Source organism: Pan paniscus, chromosome 2, assembly GCF_029289425.2.
Source record: "Pan paniscus chromosome 2, NHGRI_mPanPan1-v2.0_pri, whole genome shotgun sequence".
Classification (NCBI taxonomy): domain Eukaryota; kingdom Metazoa; phylum Chordata; class Mammalia; order Primates; family Hominidae; genus Pan; species Pan paniscus.
This window is the reverse complement of record NC_085926.1, coordinates 186,201,242-186,223,310: the sequence shown is the minus strand read 5'-3', so window position 1 is coordinate 186,223,310 and position 22,069 is coordinate 186,201,242. Positions and strand designations below refer to the sequence as shown.

The following is a 22,069-nucleotide window of genomic DNA, read 5'->3' as shown; positions in this document are numbered from 1 at the left end:
GGCTTCTTACTCTCCTTCACTTTCCCGTCGCTGCCTCTGCACTGAGTTACTCTCCGTGTCTTCACCTTCTCTGCCCACTCCTAGGCACGGCAGTGTCACCAGCCCATCCCTCTGCAGCTTTCAGGACTGAAGTGCGCGCTCAGGCAGGGCTCAGTGCCGTGCAGCTGGAACATCAACAAGCAGGGAAACAAGACCTGACCTCCTCTCCCAGCCTTCTCTCTATGCACTCTGTGGCCTTGAGCAAGTCACCTCCGCATAATGCGCCTCACTGTCCTCACACATCAAATGAGAGTACGGGATATTCACAAGCCCTTCTTGCTCCTAAACATTCAATGTCTGTGCCTGATCTACAGTTTCCAACCATTTCCAAGTGGCAACTGGGGGCTCACCAGTCACACAGCTCCCGAAGAGGCACTGACGTGACCACATCAACAGCTTCTATTGTGGGGAAGGTCAGCGACTCCTTCAGAAAATAGCTGATCTAAACAGAGCCCAAGGAGTGTCATGGCAACACCGCTCACAAGCTGCCAAAGGTGGGGAGAAAAAGCAGCCAATATGTGTGCGCAGCTGCCACATTTCAGAACAGCAATCAAACCTCGTTAATATCATCTTGCTTAATACCAAGTCCCATAGATCATAAGCTATTTTTATTGTGTATTTAACAGATTTGTGCATTGTCTTCCCTGCCAGAATCTTCACAGTCCAATACAGAAGACTCTGCCATCACAGAGCCTTAAGACCTGAGGCCACCCAAGGTTAACTCAGGAGAAGGAGGAAGGGGAAGAAGCAAAAGTAATAGAAGAAAAATGACAAGGGGGGAGAAAATAATACACGTTGAGGTCGAGGCTAGCTAGGGAAGAGGCAGGAGTAAAATGCAGTAAGTGCAAGTAAAAGCCAATGCTACAGACATTCAAGAACGAGGCACTCAGGTTGCAGCTCTCCAAAGACTCAGATGTATGTGTGGAAAGGAGAGTGGAGGAGCTCAGTCTTCTGGTACACTCAGGTGACCACAAGTCCCCCAATGCCAATTTTGATCACAACTTCTGCTTATTTTCACAGTCTCTACAATCCATATCCCTTAGAAGAGCCACGCATGCTACTCTGCAGAGCCCTACACCCGTGTTCTAGGAGGGAAGCATCTATCCACTACCGAGCGCCTTTCAGAGCTTACAGGGAAGAGCTTCTGCTAAATATCCTATTTAGAAACAATCTGTCTCCCTCATGGAGGAATGGGAATTCTAGCTTTTGATGACTGACCAAGCTAAACTATGTGAAAACACCTGTCACAAGGCCTGTCACATAGCAGACATACAATGAATGTCTACTTCTTTCCAGCTGTTTAATACAGCAGCAGCAGCACCTGTATTACCTTTATTCTTAGTGGTCTTCATAGAAACAAGGACTCCAGACAGAGCCTGTAGAGTCCTAAGAAGAGACTCAAGTGCCAACCATCTCTCCACTGCTTGGAGAGATGTGGGCACGATTTGCAGAACTGCCACTAACTATGCAGGCAAATTTAAGTAAGTCATTTCTTCCCTGGGGTGGGGGAGCTGGACTAGATAGGTTTTAACTTCCTTTCCAGTTTGGAAATTCTTTAAGCCTCTAAGTCTCATATCCATCTCAGAAACAAGCAATAGGCAGAGAGAAAAACTATTGCAGAACATAGTCATTTGCTTCTCTACTGAGCACTATGTCTGGGGCCCTGTGCCAGGAGCTACAGGGAACTCAGAGAAGCAGAAAGTAATCCTTAAATTCAAAGCCTTTAAAATATGTATGAGGGATGAGATGGGGGTGGAAACATGGAAAGATGGCAATACAAAATAAAGTTTAATTATAAAACAAAGTCCATTGCTAAGACTGAATTCCAGAGCCAAAGAGCAGACAGGGATGACTTTCATGGGAGAAGGGGTACGTGCTGGTTCCTCAGGCAGGAAAGCAAGGCCCACACAGGCAAAATGGCAGGGGGTGCATTTTATAAGAGCTGGCCCTCTGTGGTGGAAGGGTGATCAATATCTGGGATAGTTAAATCTCTTATTCGTTTTATGTCTTAGATTCCCTTAATATCCTATGTTTCATACATTAAAAACTAGAATAATAATGTCCACCCCACCTATCTTCATCATAATGCTCTGTGGACAGTAAGAAGAATATAAAATAGAGGCAGGACACCTGGGTCCCAGGCCTTGCTCCATTGCTGCTATTCTAGTGCCAGGATTTTGCTAAGTGGATAACCTGGCTGTGTGATAAGAGACTTTGTAGAATTTCAGCTAGAGTTCTTGAGGCTTCTTGAGAACTATCTTGTTCAACGCTCACATTTTGCAGATAAAGTCTAGGGTTCACCAAAAGGAAGTGATTTCTCTCAGCTACACATGTCTGTGATTGATGCCCAGTTCTTCAGACATGCCTGATATTTACCTGCTTCCGAGTCCCACTGCAAGCTGGCTTTTGCCTGCCAGAGACTTACTCTTCAAATCCTTGTAATATCTTATCAAAGTCCAATTAATAATCTTTCAAAGCCAACTCTTGTCCCTAGTTCTATAAGAAACCTCCAATAGGAAAGAGTTCTCCAAATTCTGTCTCTCTCAAAGTATAATTACTGAGCTCACACATCACACCAAGTCTTGACTGGCCCTGAATCAAACTCACCTCCACAGACCTGCCAGCTCCCTCCTTCAATTTCTTAGCAAGCTACCTTGCTTGTAGGTGTTGAGTAAATGATTACTAAGTCACGTTGGTCTGAGAGCCACAGTTCGTGGACACTCAGCCAAGTATCTTCTAAAACATGCCATGTTGCCTGCCTCTGACAAGCCTAGAAGTGTGCAATCCCCAGAGCAAGCAAAATGGTTTCAGCCACCTCCAAATCCATCAAGCTTTTTACTAGACCAGCTGAACATGCAGCAAAGGAGAAGAGGCATGAAGGAAAGGAGAGGAAGAGCAAAGGGCATGGACTGCAAATTGGATGAACAGCATGCTTGTGAGCTCAGAAGCACTGGTATTATCATTCCAGTTTTACAAGTAAGAAATTTGCAGTGCAGCAATTCAACAGCTGGCCAAGGGCCTCAGACAGAGTCCCTGATGGAGCAAACAGGTCTCAGTGCTGCCACCTTTTCGGCTACTGCTTTTACCACTGTGGTAAAATGTTGTATAGACAAAGTCTCAATACCTGCCATTCGTGGGGCAGGCCCACTGAACCTATTGCAGAGGATAGGAGGCATCTGGAAAGAAAGAGCCACAGAAGCTACTTACAGCAAAGGTTTATACCGAGTTTATACTCAGCCAGTAATGTCTGAGTGAAAGCATGGCAGAAAGATTGATGAGACAGTGCTGTGTAACTCCAGAGGCAACCCCAGGCACTTATCAAATGGGAATTTAAAAAAATCCCTTTAAACACACGAGGACTCAGATGCCAGCACACGTTTTGATGGCCCCAGCCAGACAGCAAAGGCATATTGGCACCACTGTAATTTGTCCATTCACCAATATGCTTCCCAGAAAGCACCCATATGCTTTCTTTTAGCATCCATATGCTTTTTTAGCAAGGAAACTAAAATATTTCATTAGTTTTGAGTAATTAATAATTACTTATTTCATAATAGTCAACCTCATTAAAAAGCAAAAATAACTGATTAAGCTGCAGGATCCTGGCTTTCAACTCAGGCTTTTTAATTTTTTTTAAAAAAATTCTTCCCCTCTAGGAATTGAGTAATAGGGTAAAGCAGCCAGTGTGGAAATATTCACACTACAGGGAATGAACAGTTATCACCCACAACCCAGCATTCCTCTTGACTGAGACATCGTGGTTTAATGAAAAGAACATGGACTTTGGATCAGAAAGACTTAGAATCCAATCCCAGTTTGACCCCTTCTGAATAGTAACTTCTAAGGAAATGAAGGGTGTTAAAAAGATAAAGCCTGCTGGATCCCTTCAACCCAGTCTTCCATTATTCCCAAGGAGTGACTTCACAGCATCCCCGCCCCCCGGACCCCGCTATCTCAAGGCATGGTACAGCATGCCCCAAGAATGCTGGCAGCATGCCAGGCATCGTCAGCACACCACAGCAATAGCCTTGAAATAGGGCGAGGGCCTAAGTGAATGTTTCTCAAACACTAATGAGCATATGAACTACCTGGGGCTCTTGTTAAAATAGAGATTCTCATTCAGAAGTTCTAGAGTATGATCTCAGATTTGCATTTCTAACAAGCTCCCAGGTAATGCTGATGCTTCCGGTCCTCAGACCAAACTTTGAGAAGCAAGAGACTTACAACTGTCAAGATGAAGTTAGGAAATAGAATCTTGAAAAGCAGAACATCTGTGCCTGTCTCATTGGGCTGTGATAAGGATTATTAATCAGATGGGTGATAATACTTCTGTATATTGAACAGCACACTGGTATAGTCCTGTTAAAAGGGTATGGTTTCAGCCACACACGGTGGCTCATGCCTGTAATCCCAGCAATTTGGAAGGCCGAGGCAGATGGATCACCTGAGGTCAGGAGTTTGAGACCAGCCTGGCCAACATGGTGAAACCTTGTCTCTACTAAAAATACAAAAAATTAGCCAGGCGTGGTGGCTCATGCCTGTAATCCCAGCTACTACAGAGGCTGAAGCAGGAGAATCGCTTGAACCCAGGAGGCAGAGGTTGCAGTGAGCCAAGGTCATGCCGGTGCACTCCAGCCTGAGCAATAAGAGCAAAACTCCATCTCAAAAAAAAAGAAAGAAAGAAAAGAAAAAGGGTATGGTTTCTATTACAGACAACAAACCTGAGACCCAAGTAAATCAAGTAACTTATCCAAGGCCACACAACTAATCCTGCTGACCTTCAAATACAGGTTTATCTGCCTGTCAAGCCTATCAGTGTGAGTATATGCCAACGGAAAGGTAGGAAATAAAAGTAGATACTACTGTAGATTGCTGGTATAAAGCCTCGTTCTTGTTTTGCCATTATTCTCAGAGAGCCATTAACCTGCTGTGTGAATTTTAGTAAGTCTTACCCCTTCTAACCACCTCCATTTCTGCATCTGCAAGGTGAAGGTACTGCCATTGACAAACTCCGAGGCGTCTTCCATCTCTGACCTGCCTTTCACTCTTCTGGCCCCCCCACACACTCACAGTGGGTCATCAGGTGCTAAGCTTTAGCTTCACACATGTGGCAGTCATTACAACTTGGCAGCATCCAAATTCTAGCTGCTCACATCTGCATTTGTGCTGATCTGTGCATGGTCAGAAGTTATCTCTGTTAAAAGTCTCAAGCTCAGTATAATGGGGGGTGGGCCGGGGGGAGGGGAACAAAATAGATGACCCAAAGCACTGAAATTCCTATTTAGTTGAAAACTCAGTATGATCAGGGCACTATGACCCTAACTACTCTTCATCTCCTCATCTCACTTACCAAATAAAGATATTGAGAGCACTAACCTGACAGAAGTTTGAAGAACAAGAAAAAAACTGAGTTATGCATAATGTGTTTCATATGATTATCTAACTTTTTTTATTCTTTCTTAAGGAGCCAGATAAACACGTAGTTAATGAATTATGATATGAAGTAATTCATAATGTATGATCTTGTCCCTTCCTAAAATCCCATAGTACACATTCTCTGTATTCCTCTGGGGCCCATCTACCATTTTCTACCAGAAATTTCCATGGTTTATGAACTTGCATCATTGTCTCTATTTGTCTTCAATGTTATCTCTGGAGGTATTCACATATTTTGGAGTAAATACGGATTTAAATCCAGATTTTATATTTATTAGCTGTAAAACTTTGGGCAAATTACTCAACCTCTCTAAGCACCTAGCAATTTTCTAATTTATACGATTATATACAATAATGTATTGAGATGTCTAGCATTTAGCAAATTCTGAATTAAAATTGAATTTGAATGCATGAGTGAATGAATGAAGTAGAATAAGAGTTTCAATATTAAAATATCACTCAATAGTTTGAGATACATACACGCCAAGAGTCATGCTACAAAACGAGCCTAACACTCAGAGTATAACAATAGGTGACTACGGGGAAAATCCAACAGCAAAAGGAAATGTATGCCACTCAAATGTCATCTCATACTTCCCACATAGAATGAAAACTTTTGCTTAACTCATGGATGGCCTTCAGAGCATCTACAAACCTCCTAAACTTGTTGATAGCATTTTCTGGAGTTCTGCATTTTCCAACTATTTCATAAATTCATCTGAGTTCCTGAAAATTCCATAATCCTCACATCTGCCCCAAACACAGGATCATGTGTATGCACGTGTGCACGCACATACACACATGTATATTAAGAACTACTACTTTAGGCCAGGCACGGTGGCTCACACCTGTAATCCCAGCACTTTGGTAGGCCGAGGCGGGTGGACTCCTGAGGTCAGGAGTTTGAGACCAGCCTGACCAACATGGTGAAACCCCATCTCTACTTAAAAAAAAAAAAAAAAAAATTAGCTGGGCGTGGGGGTGTGCACCTGTAGTCCCAGCTACTTGGGAGGCTGAGACAGGAGAATTGCTTGAACCTGGGAGGTGGAGGCTGCAGTAAACCAAGATCATGCCACTGCACTCCAGCCTGGGTGACAGAGCGAGACTCCGTCTCAAAAAAAAAAAAAAAAAAAAAAAAAGATTTGCTACTTTAGGCAGGTCCCTGGACAGAAAGGGACTGTCAAATAAAAGAGAAAAAGTAGATTTAATAAAACAAGGCTGAAAGCTGCAAAGATACTGTTTGGAAAGTATGGGTAGTGGAACTTATAATGATGACCATCTCAAACCAGAAAAAGGGGCTCTGAATTCAAGATCTGGCTTGGCTGCACATTCGCTGCAGGTCCTTGGGCAAATCTGAGACTCATGAAAATCAGAGGGTTCCTTTGACATCATCTATGCCACCCTCCTCCTCCCATCTCACAGATGGAGAAAGTGCAGCTCAGAGGAAAGTTAGGCATTCACTAAACTCATAGCAAATTAATTAGAGCCAGGATTTGAACCTCAGACTCAGTCAACTGATTTCTACTCTTTGAACCTCTGTACTGTGAGGTTCCAGGTAAGTGCTTAGGTCCAGTGGTCTCTAAGCACCTTCTATCGTATGGGTAACAATTACTACACTCTTCTCCAGACCTGGAAGCCCCCATGTACATGTGAGTTTCATTTTGGCAATGATTATACTAGCTGTTTCTCAGTCCCAGCCCATCCCCACAAGAATAAGGCAGAAGGGTCTGAAATAAGAGAGAAGGGTCTGAAAGGGTGAGAGACACTGCTATTAATGCTGTGTAGCCCAGCAATTGGGAATTGCAGGCCTTGAACTAGACTTCATTGTGTTGGCTATTATTCTTCTGTCCTCTTGCTTATAAATCCCTCATCTGTCTTCTTTTTTTTAATGTTCCCCAACAATGTGCAGTAAACAGGAGCTCATTCTCAGATTCCTATAATTCACTGGTTCAGAAAAGGGCAGGAGGCGGGTGGAGGAGAGTGATGATGTCAGCATCAAACAACCTCTTACAGGAAGAACTGCAAGGGAATCCACAGTCTTTTAATAAACACGGAGAGCAGAAGGTAGCCGGAACCCTCTGTGCCATGTCTTCATGAAATTAATGAAGATACCTGGAGTCCATTTATGTTTAAGGACATCTCACATCCCCATGCTGAAAATGAAATTGGTTTTGCCTGGAAGATAATGGCCTTTTAAGAACTAGGAAGTGAAAGGATAGTTTATAGAAAAAGATTTCTCTACTTAAAGATACAACTATGTAGTCAGAAGAATTCTAGTCCAAGATCAGTCAAAAACACTTTAGACAAATCAGATTCCCTCCCAGACACTAAAATCTCCATCTGTGACATGAAATAATTTGTTTAGATTACTTCGTGAAGTCCCCTCTGGCTTTGACATTCTGATCTCCTTTACAGATCCAATGATTTGCTCTGGAAAAATCAAATAATGGAAGAAGCATCCACCTCTTCCTAACGGTCTTAATAGGGGGGAAGTTTACCAGATCCTCTCATAAGACCCAGATCAGGGAACAATGTCACAGAGTAAAGAAACGTGGAGGAAGACAGCTTTTCTTTCCTAACAAGGAATTGCAAGTTGCTGGGGTAAGGGACTACCGCTACCGGTGTATAAATGCCCTTTCTTACAGTATACATAATAAAAGTCATTAACTGCATGTCTGGTATGTAAAAGAAGCAAAAGCTAAGCAGAAAAATAACTAATTTTCCACAGTGGCTGTGCAGTAGAGTCATAGGACTGTCCTGTGATTTTGGAAACATGGCACCAGGAGAGAGAAGGGACTAGCTAGGAAATAAAATCATATATAAGAGAACATTTACCCGGAAGTAATGCCATGATCAACTGGTCCAACTTTGTCATTAGATGATGAAACAGACCTCATAGAGGGAAGGTGACTTGTCTAGGTGACACAGCCAGGTGACATTACAGCTGGGATTAGAAAAGGATTCTCATGGCTTCTGGTGCACATAACATACAACATACTGCTTTGCTCCCAAAAACAATGTGATTCTATTCAGGTTATTACAGAGGTAATTTCACTTATAACTACTGCCTCTACCTCCACTTCAAAAAACGGTAACTGATTAATTTTATTTAAAGCAGACTAGGACTGTTTCCACCGAATTATAATAAACAATTCACTCTGGCAATATAGACAAGTCCATGAGATTTAATTGGGTATTATTCATCCTTGCTAATGAATCACCCTGTGGAAAACAGGGATAATCAACCGTCTACAAGAGGCCAGAAGCCTGTTCTCGTTCAAGTACAGATCTTGCCTATTAAAGAACATTAGGTATCAGCTCTAAATAGTAAACAGGGTATACTGTTTCAGATTCCATGGAGTGCAGCTTTAAATAGATTTGGTTTGGAAATGGGACAGAGAACACACCGCAGTCAGTGGATCAACGTTGAGAGCAGAGAAAAACAATGATTACACTCATTAAGTGGGTACCTGTTGACACATTTACTGTCAAGTCTAATTATTTATTGAAACTGTGATTCTTTCTTCATTACTGCCACTGATACCAATTATTGCCACAAGATTATTTTAAATTTCTACAGCATGCTCCCAGACTATTTACTTCTCCACCTCCCAAAGGTTACTTGAGAGGTTTCTATCATTCCCTCTCTACCATTCCCCACCTCCGAAATACAACGAAAAGAGAAAGAGAGAAAATTCCTCTTTCTTGAGAGTAATTTTTGTAACCTTTCAGGGCTTGCTTAAAACTCCTCTTGATAGTTTCAAGATGGGTTTCTGTGGGGACAGGGGATACAGTTAATTACTTTTCAAAGCTTATTCTATTAATATTTAACAATTGGCATCGGAGGGAAGGTTAGTGTGATAACTGCAGTTTCTAAATGAACAAGTTAGATCTCTGCCTCACAGAGCTGTCAAAAACTATGATAGTAGGTATCTACAGTACATTCTTTTCTGATATATTTATCCGTAAAAATAAAACATTAGAAATAAGTTTTTGCAGGGTTATTTTGTGGACTAGAAAAGAAATAAAAGGTGGACAGGAGCCATTCTTACATTTTTTGCTACTACCTTTTTTAAAAACAATGTTCTCTTTTTCTGTGTTAGTTTGCTGAGAATGATGGCTTCCAAACACCGCATGTTCTCACTCAGAAGTGGGAGTTGAAGGAGAACACATGGACACAGGGAGGGGAACATCACACATCGGGGCCTGTTGATGGGTGGAGGGCAAGGGGAGGGAAAACATTAGGACAAATACCTAATGCATGCGGGGCTTAAAACCTGGATGATGGGTTGATAGGTGCAGCAACCACCATGGCACATGTATACCTACATAACAATCCTTCATGTTCTGCACATGTATCCAAGAACTTAAAGTTAAATAATAAGTAAATAAATAAAAAGAAAACTTCCCGGGTAAACTAGCTTATATTCCACTTGAAAAATAAATAAATAAATAATAAAAAAATTAAAACAATGTTCTTTTCTTGTAGGAATGAGAAGAAAATCTAAATAACTTAAGTGGCTGTTATGTCTGGTTTAATTATAGAAATTTCATAGTCCATACATAACCTACCTTGTTTGCACGTGTTCTTATTATATATATATGATATTAGCTTTGAAAATCATGTAAACCTAACACCTTAATTTCCCCTCAATTCTAAATTTTCTAAGTCCTACAAATTTGGGGCAATACCAACCAATTTTATTCTTCTCAAAGGTCTGTGCAACTGAAGTCATGGTTGCAGATCAAGGTCATAGATATAATATAGCAAAGGAATTAACAAAATATTCAGCAGAATACATGTGTATAGTACTCTAAATAATGATATCAAATCTTCTACAAAGTTACTATTCTACATATTGACTACTTCACCTCTTTTTGGTTAAGTTACATTACATAAAACACAGTAGAGCTCATTAGAAGGTACAGATTCAGCAGGTTAACTTTAGGAGAAAAATCGCATCTGGTAAATTTTACAACTATGATGCTTCCTTTAAATGTTTTTTCTCCATTGGCCTCCATTTTCTTGGCAAACTCAAGACAAATGTATTCTTCTGCCAAGGATTGGTGTCATTCCCAACAGTCCCCCAGGAGAGTGGCATTCAGATACAATGGATGCAAGGTTTCAAAAGACTAACTCAATTTTCTGTGTTCTTAGGATTTTTCTGTTGTGGCTTTGGATTCTAGCTTTTTGAGATGATTTTGTTTGGCAGCTAAGAGAGAGTGACTGACCCAGCCATAAATATTTGGCTCCTTCAGAGCCAGGTAACACTGGCAGCATAGTGTAGCGAAAAATGCACTCAATCAAGGGTTAGGAAACCAGGTAAAAAGCCCTCCTGCCACATACTAGTTGAGGATACAATAAAATAATGGTTAAGCACATTCTACTCCATTGCATTTTATGGACACTTAAATACATACACATTAAATCTGAATCGTCTGTGTGGCCCAGATTTTTGGTTTTGGTATTAAACCTTAAGGGCTATGAATTAAAAGGGAAAAAAATAAATCAAAAAAACAAAAATAAAAAGAGAGGTCAGCTCACTGTCTTGGCCATTTTTCAGTTCTTTTCCTCATAAAGTACCTTTGTATTTCTTCTATTCTTTGTATTTCTTCTAAAATCAACATTACTGGCTCAGATGCCTATTAGTATTTCATAAACATGAAGACATGCCTCCTCTCTTACCTCAGATAGCTGGCTCCTGGAATGGATGGTTGACACAAGGTTCAGCCAACTGCAATGCTAGTATCTGCAAATGAAATAAGTAAAAATTACTTCCAGACACCAAACCCATATTTATTCATTAATAGTCATAACCTCTTATATCTACATAATGGTTTCTTGTTTTACAAGACATTTTCACATTTATTTCACCCCACAGGAACCCGATGAAGAAGCAGGAAGAGATGATTCTACTGGCTTCATAGGTGAGGAAACAGAAGCTCGAAGAGGGACAGAAAGGATGAGAAAGGAACTAACACCATCCTCATGATTAACTTTACAGAAACCATATAAAATGAATATTATTGTCCACATTTTACAGAAGTAGAAACTGAAGTTCACAAAAGGAAAGTAATTTGCCCAAGATTACACAGTTTAGTATATGGCAGGGCATGAATTTGGAGCCAAAGTTTGTGCCTGCTAGTCCAGTAATCCTTCCTTTCTACTTCAGTTTTTCCTAGGTTATTAGGCTAGGGAAAGACAAAGACAAACAGCAACTCATTGTCTTAATTCACAAGGCTTGGTGGAGAGAGAAAATAAAATAAAACCAGCTATTTGATTGAAATGAGGAAATGGGAAAAGTACATAGGATTTCGAGCCAGTCAGATTTCCTTTAACCAATGGCCTTAGGCAAGTTATTTAAACTCCATGAGTGTCAATTTCTTCATATGTATGTGAAGATTATGATATATACTCCATAGCCAAAGTTGCCCTTAGTTAAACTTTTTAAATAAGATTTCTCTCCATTATTCCATGTATATGGTTATAGAGAGCAGTGATAACATTTCTTCCCATAAATCTACATTTATATGATCAAAAGATAACATTATAAGCACATTAGGCAAGAGAATATCTCTTTGACTTATGTTTGCTAGTTTTAAAACACCGAAATATTAATCTATGTCACTCTCACATGGCCTCATCTAACAAGAGACAGCCCAAAAACTTTTAAGATTTTAAAATCAAAAGTTTCCTTGACCCGTAAAAAGCAAAACAGATACTGCTTTTGTTGAAAGACCTGCTGATGAATCACACATCATTTTCAACTTTGTGCCTATAATCATGCCCTAGGTTCAGAGAGTTGGAGTTTCCACCAGACTCTAAGAACAAAGCAAATTTGTTTTAATAGAATGGATGGATTTATTGAGAAATATAAGACTTCTAGGAAGTTTTGATAAAATGTCCCATTTACATAAAGGACTCAAAACAGGTTAAGAAAAGAACGTGGATCCTGCAACTATACCCCTGAACTTAAAATAAAAGTTTCAAAAAAAAAAAAAGAGCATGATTGATCAGATGCCCTGCAAGAAACTTGTCATCTACCACCAAATGAAAACATTAATCATCTTTTAACATCATGCTTTATTTTATAGCTTGAAAAATCACAATGACCATTATGTCTCAAACCATCCCCTTTATAACTCCAATGAGACCTTATTACCCAAATTTTACAAATACAAAAACCAAACTTCAAAGATCACATGGTTAACATGGAGCAGATAAAAATGTAACACTGTATCTTGATACCAAAATCAGTAAGCACCCTCCTACTACATGACGTAGCCTCCCAATTGCTATTTGAAGAGGGTAACTAAACAACTTCAGGAAAGGGAAACTGAGTGTATAGCACAGAAAATTCAATTGTCGAAGCACTAACACACACTTAGTTCTAAGTTCTGCTTTATTAGCAAGTGAAAGGAGAAAGAGTAGACTTCACATCTGTGGTCTAACCAGAAGGTGACACATTACTAAGCTAAGGCAAAACGAGTGTTTGATGCAGTGTTACCATAAACACTTTCTCAGATCTCACCAGGAAAGTTTCAAGATGCAACATCCCTGGGCAAAGTGTCGAAGCACAAGCCATATAAGCAAGTCTGTACCAGTGAGGTTTTGTGAAGAGTGTGATACAGTTTGACTGTGTCCACACCGAAAATGTCATCTTGAATTGTAAACCCCATGAGTCAAGGGTGATATCAGGTAGAAGTAATCCGATCATGGGGGCAATTTCCCCCATGCTGTTCTCATGATAGTGAGTGAGTCTCACGAGATCTGATAGTTTTATAAGCATCTGGCATTTCTCCTGCTGGCAGTCACTCTTTCCTGCCACCCTGTGAAGAAGGTGCCTGTTCCTCCTTTGCCTTTCACCATGATTATAAGTTTCCTGAGGCCTCCCCAGCAATGTGGAACTGTGAGTCAATTAAACCTCTTTCTTTATAAATTATGTGGTCTCTGGCAGTTCTTTATAGCAGCATGAGAACGGACTAATACAAATCCTTCACCAATTAGTCTCATTTTAAGCAATAGGAAAGCTGAAGTCTTTCTAGCTAAGAAGTTCACCAGCCCTCTTCACGTGGATTGAGTGGCATGTGTCCTGAGTAGCTCCTGAGTGTTTCATAATGCAATGGAGTTTTCCATAATTCCATACAGACATCTGGGACAACTGACAAATCCCACTCTAGCCTTTTGGTAATGAAGCCAGTTATCCTTGGCTGCCTCTGTGTATTTTATAACTAACTGCTGACCCAGAACCAGACATGTCTGCATCCTTTGTCAAACCATCCATCCTCTCTCCCCTCAAAAATATGCTCACCCTCAGAAGCAATTTTACAGAAGCAACTATATTTTGGAGAAAAACGGGATGGAGTAAATGAAGGTAAGATAATAAAGAGAGAGAAGCAAGAAAAATAACAGGGGGTAAAGAAAAAGCAGAAGAAAATGGAATGACATGGAAATGAAAAGTGCAGAGATCAGCTGCAATGGGTTTTTCACAAACCATGGTGTCCTTTGAATTTACCACCACACCCCACAACAAAATGTAACCATCCCTAAGACGATTATCTTAGTATTATGAACAAAAATTCTAAGTGGTATTGAACCAGTGTAAAGCTAACTCAAAATACTTGATATTTTGTAAGTGCTTTAGTACCTCAATAAGCAATATAACAGTATCTTATAAAAACTCCCACTAAGTCAATAAACTGGCACCTCTTTCGCCCTGGTGTCCAAGATCTTCATTCTGAATAGGGGGAATCATATTGAAAAGAATAATGAAATGGGGATGGAGGAACTGGGTTCTGGTTTTAGTGCTGTAATTATCAAATCTTTTGATTAGAAGTTGCATAAAATACACATTCTGTGTTTCTCTTTTCACCGTTATCCCAAAACCACTGTGAAAAGGCCAATAATAATTTGGTCATTTTCATAAGTTTCATGTGGCAACAGAGGTAGTATTAAAAGGATTACTTAACCTAACATTTATTAAAATAAAACAATGTTTTAAACATAGAAGTCTGTCCCCAGAAGCAATTGAAATGTTAAATCAGGCCAAAGGAATTAGATGACAAATATGGACTGCCCTGCATTCCAGTCATCAAATACCACATACAATTTAAAGTGCACTCTCATGCCACCCTAAGATACTTATCAAGAATACAAGATATTCCATAGCTTATGATTTGGTTGTCTCATTAAAGTAATGTTTGCCAGGATTTAATTGCTTCCCTCTCTGATTTTAATTTCCTCACCTGTCAGCATCTATCAGAGGCACTGAAATCTTCTGACATCTGGTTGATTGTGTTGAAATTAATCAGATTTTTTAAAAGTAAATTGCTTTGGCCTAAAGGTAATGCTCAACTTCTTAATGTTATATTTATAAGGGCTCTATCAATGGAATGTATAATCTAGAAATAAAATGAGAGACTTTAGGAATTCTGAGCAGAAATATAAGTAGCTTACAAATCTCCAGCACTGGACTTTTAAAGATAAGTACTTTAAGAGTGACATCAGTAGCATGGCCAACCAGAAGCCCCTAGCTCTCATCTCTTTCACAAAGACAGCCACAACAACAATCAACAACTAAACTTTAACAAAAATAACTGGGCCAGGCACGATGGTTCGTGCCTGTAGTCCCGGCACTCTGGGAGGCCAAGGTGAGTGGATCTGTTGAGCTCTGGAGTTTGAGAGCAGCCTGGGCAACATAGGGAAACCCCATTGCTATATAGAAAAAAACAAAAAGTTGAACTAAAAACAGAAGAAGAAAAAATAATAACTAAGGCAGTGTACCAGACTGCATCAGAGAAGTAACAGAAACCCTGGATAGCAAGAAACTCGGAATGACCACATAGAGAATAGAAACAAAACACCTGGTCTTTGCCACCCATCACCCACTTGGGATCTGCTGGGAACAGGGAGGAACTTCTCTCTAGGGTAGAATGGTAAGCAAGAGGATCCCAGCAAGCCCCATCAACACCTTGAACAGCTACAGACCTCACCCATGGAGTCTCATGTAGTCCTCACAGGAGCCAAGTCCCAGCTGAGGGACCTGCCTGAAGTCCACATAACCGTGCTTCCCCAATAAAAAGAGCAACCAGTGTGACCTGCCCTCTGTGGCCTGCGCAGCTACTGCACTATGCCGTCTTGGAAATGGAACTTTGGCTGGAGTGTCTCTTGCTCTGGGAGTGCATAGCTATGACACTCCATCACTAAGGCTAAGCCACCGTTGAACCACCCCAACCCCGTGGCCCGACATCCCCAAGCCGAGCTGCCAGCAACTGTTCCGCTCTTCCCCATGGGCCCAGGTGAAGGTAGAGTCACTTAATCTACCTTTCACCCTCCCCTTCAGGCCAGTGCTGAAGCAGTACCCTGCCTCCTGGGAAAACAGTACACTGGCCACTCAGAGCGGTCACGCACCCCAGTACTTAATCTGAAGTAGCACCCTTCATCCCAGGGAAATGGTACCTGGGCTGCCTAGAAAAGTCATGTCCCCCAGGCCTGAGCTGAAGTGGCATATTGTCCCTTGGTGAATTGGTGCCATCGCTCAGCTGAGCAGCTGTACATCCCAAAGCTGAGCTGATGTGATAACCCACATCCTTGGAAAACTGAGCAGTGGCTGGGCTGATCTGAGACACTCCAGCCTAAAGGGAAAACAACTCTAATACGCTGTTTCCCTGGAGCTGGTCTACCTGCTTAGTGTCAGAGCTGCTAAGATACCCCTCTCCCTGTGGCGTACAGCCACCACTATGCTGTACTCTGCCCCCACTCAGGGCACAAGTAACAGCTGTATGTTGCCATTCTGGGGTACTGCTACTGCATGTGGTCTTACAGAGTCTAAGGTACTGCTGAGTCCCAACATCCAGGGGTCAAGAATCACTACTACATGGTGCCTCATCCCCTGGGATCCAAGTTGCCACTGAACCCTACTGGCTCATGTTGCCAAATCAGGGCATATCCTGCTCTCTGGGTCCAAACTTCCCTGCACTCCTTCTTTCCTGGAGTTGAGCCACTCATAGCTGGGACTGAGCTTGTAGAGTAATGTCTCAGAGTCACAAATCCTGGCTCTGTGGGAAGCCTACATCCAACCCTAGCACAGAGAGTGAACCTGTAACCCAAGACCCAGGTGTCACAATAGGTTGGCAAGATCCTGGGCATAAGACTCTGGTCCCACAGCCACTTCAAGCACCTGCACCTAGAACTCAGCACCACTGCACTTGCTTGTAGGTCATGTGATATCTGACATGAAGAGCAGTCCCCTTGGCTAAATCTCCCCATTATGAAAAAAATAAGAATAGGAGGACCTCAAAAGCCCTTGACACTGAGGACATTAATAATCTATGCCACCACCACCACTGCCACAAATTTCTACAACTTAAGCTACTGAGGTGCCCACAGTTATTGCTGACATTGAACGTAGCTTTAGAAGCTGCATGGAGACCCTATCACTGCATCTATTCAGAAACAAAGTCATCACACCCCTCCCAACTGTAACACCAACCCTAATTGCAAGCGGAAGTCTTTTTTTATGAAAACCACTCCAGAAAGTTTGTATAGAAGAGGTAATTGTTCCACCGGATGCAAAGACATCACACTGACACAAGAAACATGAAAAAGCAATAAAATATGACACCACCAAAGGAATGTAGCTCTTTAGTTTCAGACTCCAGTAAAAAAGAAATCAATAAAATGCCAGAAAAGGAATTCAAAATAATGATCTTAAAGAAACTCAGTGAGATATAAGAAAATACAGACAGACCATTTTACTAAATCAAGAAAATAATTCACAATATGAAGAAGAAATTCAACAAAGATAGACATAATAAAAAAGAATAAATCTCAAAAATAAAGAATTTCATGAATGCATTCTTACCCTCATACCAAAACCAGACAAGGACAAACATGTAAAAAGAAAATTATAGGCCAGGATCTCTGATGAACATAGATGCAAAAATCCTCAACAAAATACTAGCAAACTGAATCCACCAATACACATAAAGGAGCATTTACTATGATCAAGTGGTATTTATCCTAGGAATACAAGGATAGTTTAACATAGGTAAACCAATAAACGTGATACATTACCTCAACAAAACAAAGTACAAAAACCATGATTATCTCATTAGATGCAGAAAAAGCATTTCATAAAGTTCAACATTCCTTCATGATATAATATCTCAAGTCAGGTATAAAAGAAACATACCTTACCTCAGCATAATAAACACTTCACATGATAAACCCACAGTCATCAACATACTGGACACGTTCAAATTGAAAGGTTTCTTTTAAGCTCTGGAACAAGACAAAGATGCTCACTTTTACCACTTTTATTCAAGATAGTTCTTGAACAGGCGTATACACCAATGGGACAGAACAGAGAACCCAAAAATAAATCCACGTATTTACAGCCAACTGATTTTCAACAAAGGAAACAAGAACAATCTCTTTAATAAATGGTGGTGGGAAAACTGGACATCCATATACAGAAAATGGGGCCACCATGAGATATCATCCAACCCAAGTTAGAATAGCTATTATCAGAGACAAAAAAAATAAGAAACGCTGGCAAAGATGCAAAGAAAAGGGAATTCATACACTGTTGGTGGGAATGTAAGTTAGTACAGCCATTATAGAAAATAGTATAGAGGTTCTTCAAAACACTAAAATTAGAAATATTGGCTGGGCATGGTGGCTCAGGCCTGTAATCCCAGCATTTTGGGAGGCCAAGGTGGGCGGATCAAGAGGTCAAGAGAAGGAGACCATCCTGGCCAATATGATGAAACCCCATCTGTAATAAAAACGCAAAAATTAGCCGGGCGTGGTAGCACGTGTCTGTAGTCCCAGCTACTTGGGAGGCTGAGGCAGGAGAATCGCTTGAACCCAGGAGGCGGAGCTTGCAGTGAGCCGAGATAGCACCACTGCACTCCAGCCTGGTGACACAGTGAAACTCCGTCTCAAAAAAAGAAAAGAAAAGAAAAGAAATATCGTAAGATCCAGCAATCCCACTGCTGGTCATATATCCAAAGGAAAAAAAAAAAACATTTTCAATAAGATATCTGCATTCCCAAGTTTATTGCAGCACTAATTGTAACAGCCAAGATAAGGAATCAATCTAAGTATCCATCAACAGATAAACAGGCAAAGAAAATGTGTTATATATTTACAATGTAATACTATTCAGCCATAAAAAAATGAATGAAATCTTGTCATTCACAGTAACATGGATAAGCCTGGAGGACATCATGTTAAGTGAAATAAGCCAGAAACAGAAAGTTATTTGTCACATGTCCTTTCTCATATGTGGAAGCTAAAAGAAATTGATCACATAGAGAGTAAAATACTGATCACCAGAGGTGGAGAAAAGTAGCAGGAGGGGGAGGATAGCCAAAGGTTGGTAAATGGATACAAAAGTACAAAGGAGGAGTCAGTTCTAGTGTTCTACAGCACTATAGAATGACTATAATTACCAACAATTTATTGTATATTTTCAAGTAGCTAGAAGAGTGGCTTTTGAATGTTCCAAACACAAAAAAATAATAAACGTTTGAGGTGATAAACATGCTAAATACCTTCATTTGATCTTTACACATTGTATACATGTATCAAAATATCACACTGTACCCCGTAAACATGTACAATTATGTGTTAATTTAAAATAATAATAAAAGCAAAAAAGGTAAATACTTTTAAAAAATTCATTCAACAAATGCTCATTGAGCATATAGTGCTTGCAAGCAGGCACTTCAGGGTAGAGAGGAAAAAAACATGAAGCTATCTCAGAAAGTTTGGGGCAATAAGTAAGAATTAACTAATTAAGCAGAACTCACTTTAAGAGAAGTAGCCAATCCGGTCACTCAAAAGCTTAGTTTAATATTAGAATCGTTACCATCTGTATGCATTGTCCTTTCACACAGATAAATGATTTTATTCTTCACTGCAGCTCAGTGAGGCAAAACTGATACTGTTCCTAGTATATGCTCGTTTGACAAGTGACAAAGCTAAGGCACAGAGTAGTAAAGGAACTCTTTCCTGGACATCTAGTTAACGGCAGATCTGGTCTTGTGATATAAATAAAAGCAGACAACACAGCATGACCACTTTGCAATAGAGAAAAAATTCCTTCCAAATTCTCCAAATATAATTACTCAGTGCCAATTGTTATGCTAATATCTATCAGATCAGATACAGTGCTTAAGACACTTATTTAAGGAAACCCACAAGCACTAAGCTTTTCTACAAGAAGTAAAGGAAATGATGAATAGAGAAATACTTTGCAATATGTTCTACTATCATGAGATTATTTTTATGTACTTACATTGTTATTCTTACTTGGAAATATAGAAAAATTAATGTAATAATGACGCCCCAGAAGTGAGCCTATAATGTCACCACACCTATCTTTATGTTATTCTGTTGATTCTGATGCTTCCTTATTGAAAAGAAGAAGGAAAAATATGGCATGCATGCAACTGGGGTGGGAGGGTGGGGGTGAAGGTGGGGAGCCAAAGATAACACATGGAGCCTGGAGGTTGATTCTCACAAAATGGCTTTATAATCAAACAAAACTAAGCCCTAATATGGGTCTTACCTTTCTAGTAGAGTCTGAGGCCCTACTCAACATTTAGTGTCTCCCCGATAAGAAGCTTCTTGATGCAAAAACGTTCGATGAAGCAGCCTTTCTTAAAACTACCATAATGCCTAGTTTTATATCCGGATCACTAAAATTACCATATTGTTTTATCACTTTTAGTTGATCATGCATCTTGAATAGAGGCCCTTTGTCTAACACAGCTTCTTGAATCCAAACCCAAAGTCTATCTAGCATCTGGTCTTTAGTATGTACTCAAAAGAACATTCAATGAATGAATGAATGAGCAAATGAACAAAATGTTCTATGCAACTACTATAACACACACCTAGTTTAATGCATGTTATATAAGATGGGATTAGTAAGTGTTTGTGAAATTGAAATTAATTGAACATTTTTTTAAATGTATTGTACAACTAAATGATTTTAAAGTTATTGAGTGATCAAGTGAAGCATTTAGCGAGGAGTTAAGTGACATGCAACGAGCCAGTCATCATTAACCCATTGGCAGGATGAAGTCACAATTTTCACAGGAAGATGAACAGAGGCTAAACACATGAGCAGAAATGTAGGCAGCAGCTGCGAAAATTCACATAGAAGAAAACATATTTGTCAAGAAAATCATGTTAAATTCTAGATATAAAAGTTTAGAAGGAAATCTAAACATGATGGTAACTTTTATAAGAGTATATACATTATAAAATTTCAAGAGAGAAGAAAAGAGAGAAGGAAAGGAGGAGGGAAGAACTCTTGAAATAATTTTTAAAACCAAGTGCACGTGTGTGAAAAAGAAAAGGAGTTGTTGGATAGATAAAAGATGAAATAATTGATCAAGCTAAACATAATATATTTTAGTAACTAAGCTACGCATTTTATATCTTTAGTCTTTAAAAACAGTCTTGGAATTTAATATTATATTCATTTTGCACCTTGGGAAACTGAGGTTTAGAAAGATTAAGTAACCTAATCAAGTTCACACATCTAATAAGCACCAGAATTCATATCTCAGCTTTCAGACTCATACACATACCATTTACTCATACTGCTCCTAGTACCATCAGAGATAAAATGTGGCCTTGAGGGAGTCCCTTAGAGTTGGACATCAGGACCAAAATCTAGAAAGTGATGTAGAAATGGGGAAAGCACCAAGAGGATGAGCATCCAAAGCCTTCTCTGGGATGTAAGTAGCAAGAGAAGGTCTAAAGGAGGAAAGGAGGCAGATGGGGGAATTAGAGCTATCTTTGAGTATCTGGGGACATGTCATGTGTAAGCAATATTATAGTTTTTCAAATTATGCAATGCTAGAAATATGGGGATTAAAATAATGGGAAAACCAGTTTTAGTGTAATACAAGGAAAAACATTAAACATGAAGCTGTCCAGCAGTAGAACAAATTGCCTTGCAAAGAGCTGCAAAAGTTCAAGTGGAGGCTACATAGCCATCTGTCAGAGAAGACATGTGATATCCTGGCAGTGGCTGGGAGTCTGCATTAAAAGATGGACATTGCAATTCTGGGTTTGGGAGATTTAGCAGCCCAATAGTGGGAGATACATAAAAGCTCAGATCTCCAGATAAAAATGTGAAGAACGCTCTCTAAAGAGGAGACCCCTGAGCAAAATCTATTCAACATATCCATGGGGCTCCTATGATACACCAAGCATGAGATAGCACCATCCTCAAGAAGCTGAGACAAGGAGGCAGAAAACAGGCATTTTGAAGGGGCCAATCAGCTATCACTATGCAATTTGTGAGCCTAATATAAATGGCTAGAAAAAAACATATGTAGAAGTCTAAGGAAGAAAGAATAGGAAGACTAAATGGTCTTCTGGTGAAAGTAAGGGCAAAACACATCAGTTTTGTGGGAAAAAAAATTAAAAAGAGTAAGTCACCAAGGCCTAGGATTCTTACGTATTTATTTATTTATTTATTTACTTACTTACTTACTGACTGACTGACTGACTTATTCTGAGGCAGTATCTCCCTCTGTTGCCCAGGCTGTAATGTAATAGCACGAT

At 40.0% G+C, this 22,069-nt stretch overlaps 1 protein-coding gene across 11 annotated transcripts in view; it reads right to left on the bottom strand.

The window, feature by feature from the left end:
• The window catches only part of LPP (LIM domain containing preferred translocation partner in lipoma), a 738,130-nt gene that overhangs the window by 537,275 nt on the left and 178,786 nt on the right, over positions 1 to 22,069 (bottom strand). For 9 of the 11 annotated variants that reach the window (XM_034957879.3, XM_014344489.5, XM_063603023.1 and 6 more), the window contains one exon: positions 11,162 to 11,225. The gene's annotated coding sequence lies outside the window, so the exon portion shown is untranslated. Of the gene's footprint in view, positions 1 to 11,161; positions 11,226 to 17,674; positions 17,759 to 22,069 lie in introns of all 11 variants that reach the window. The other 2 variants (XM_063603018.1, XM_063603021.1) reach the window with 1 other exon arrangement.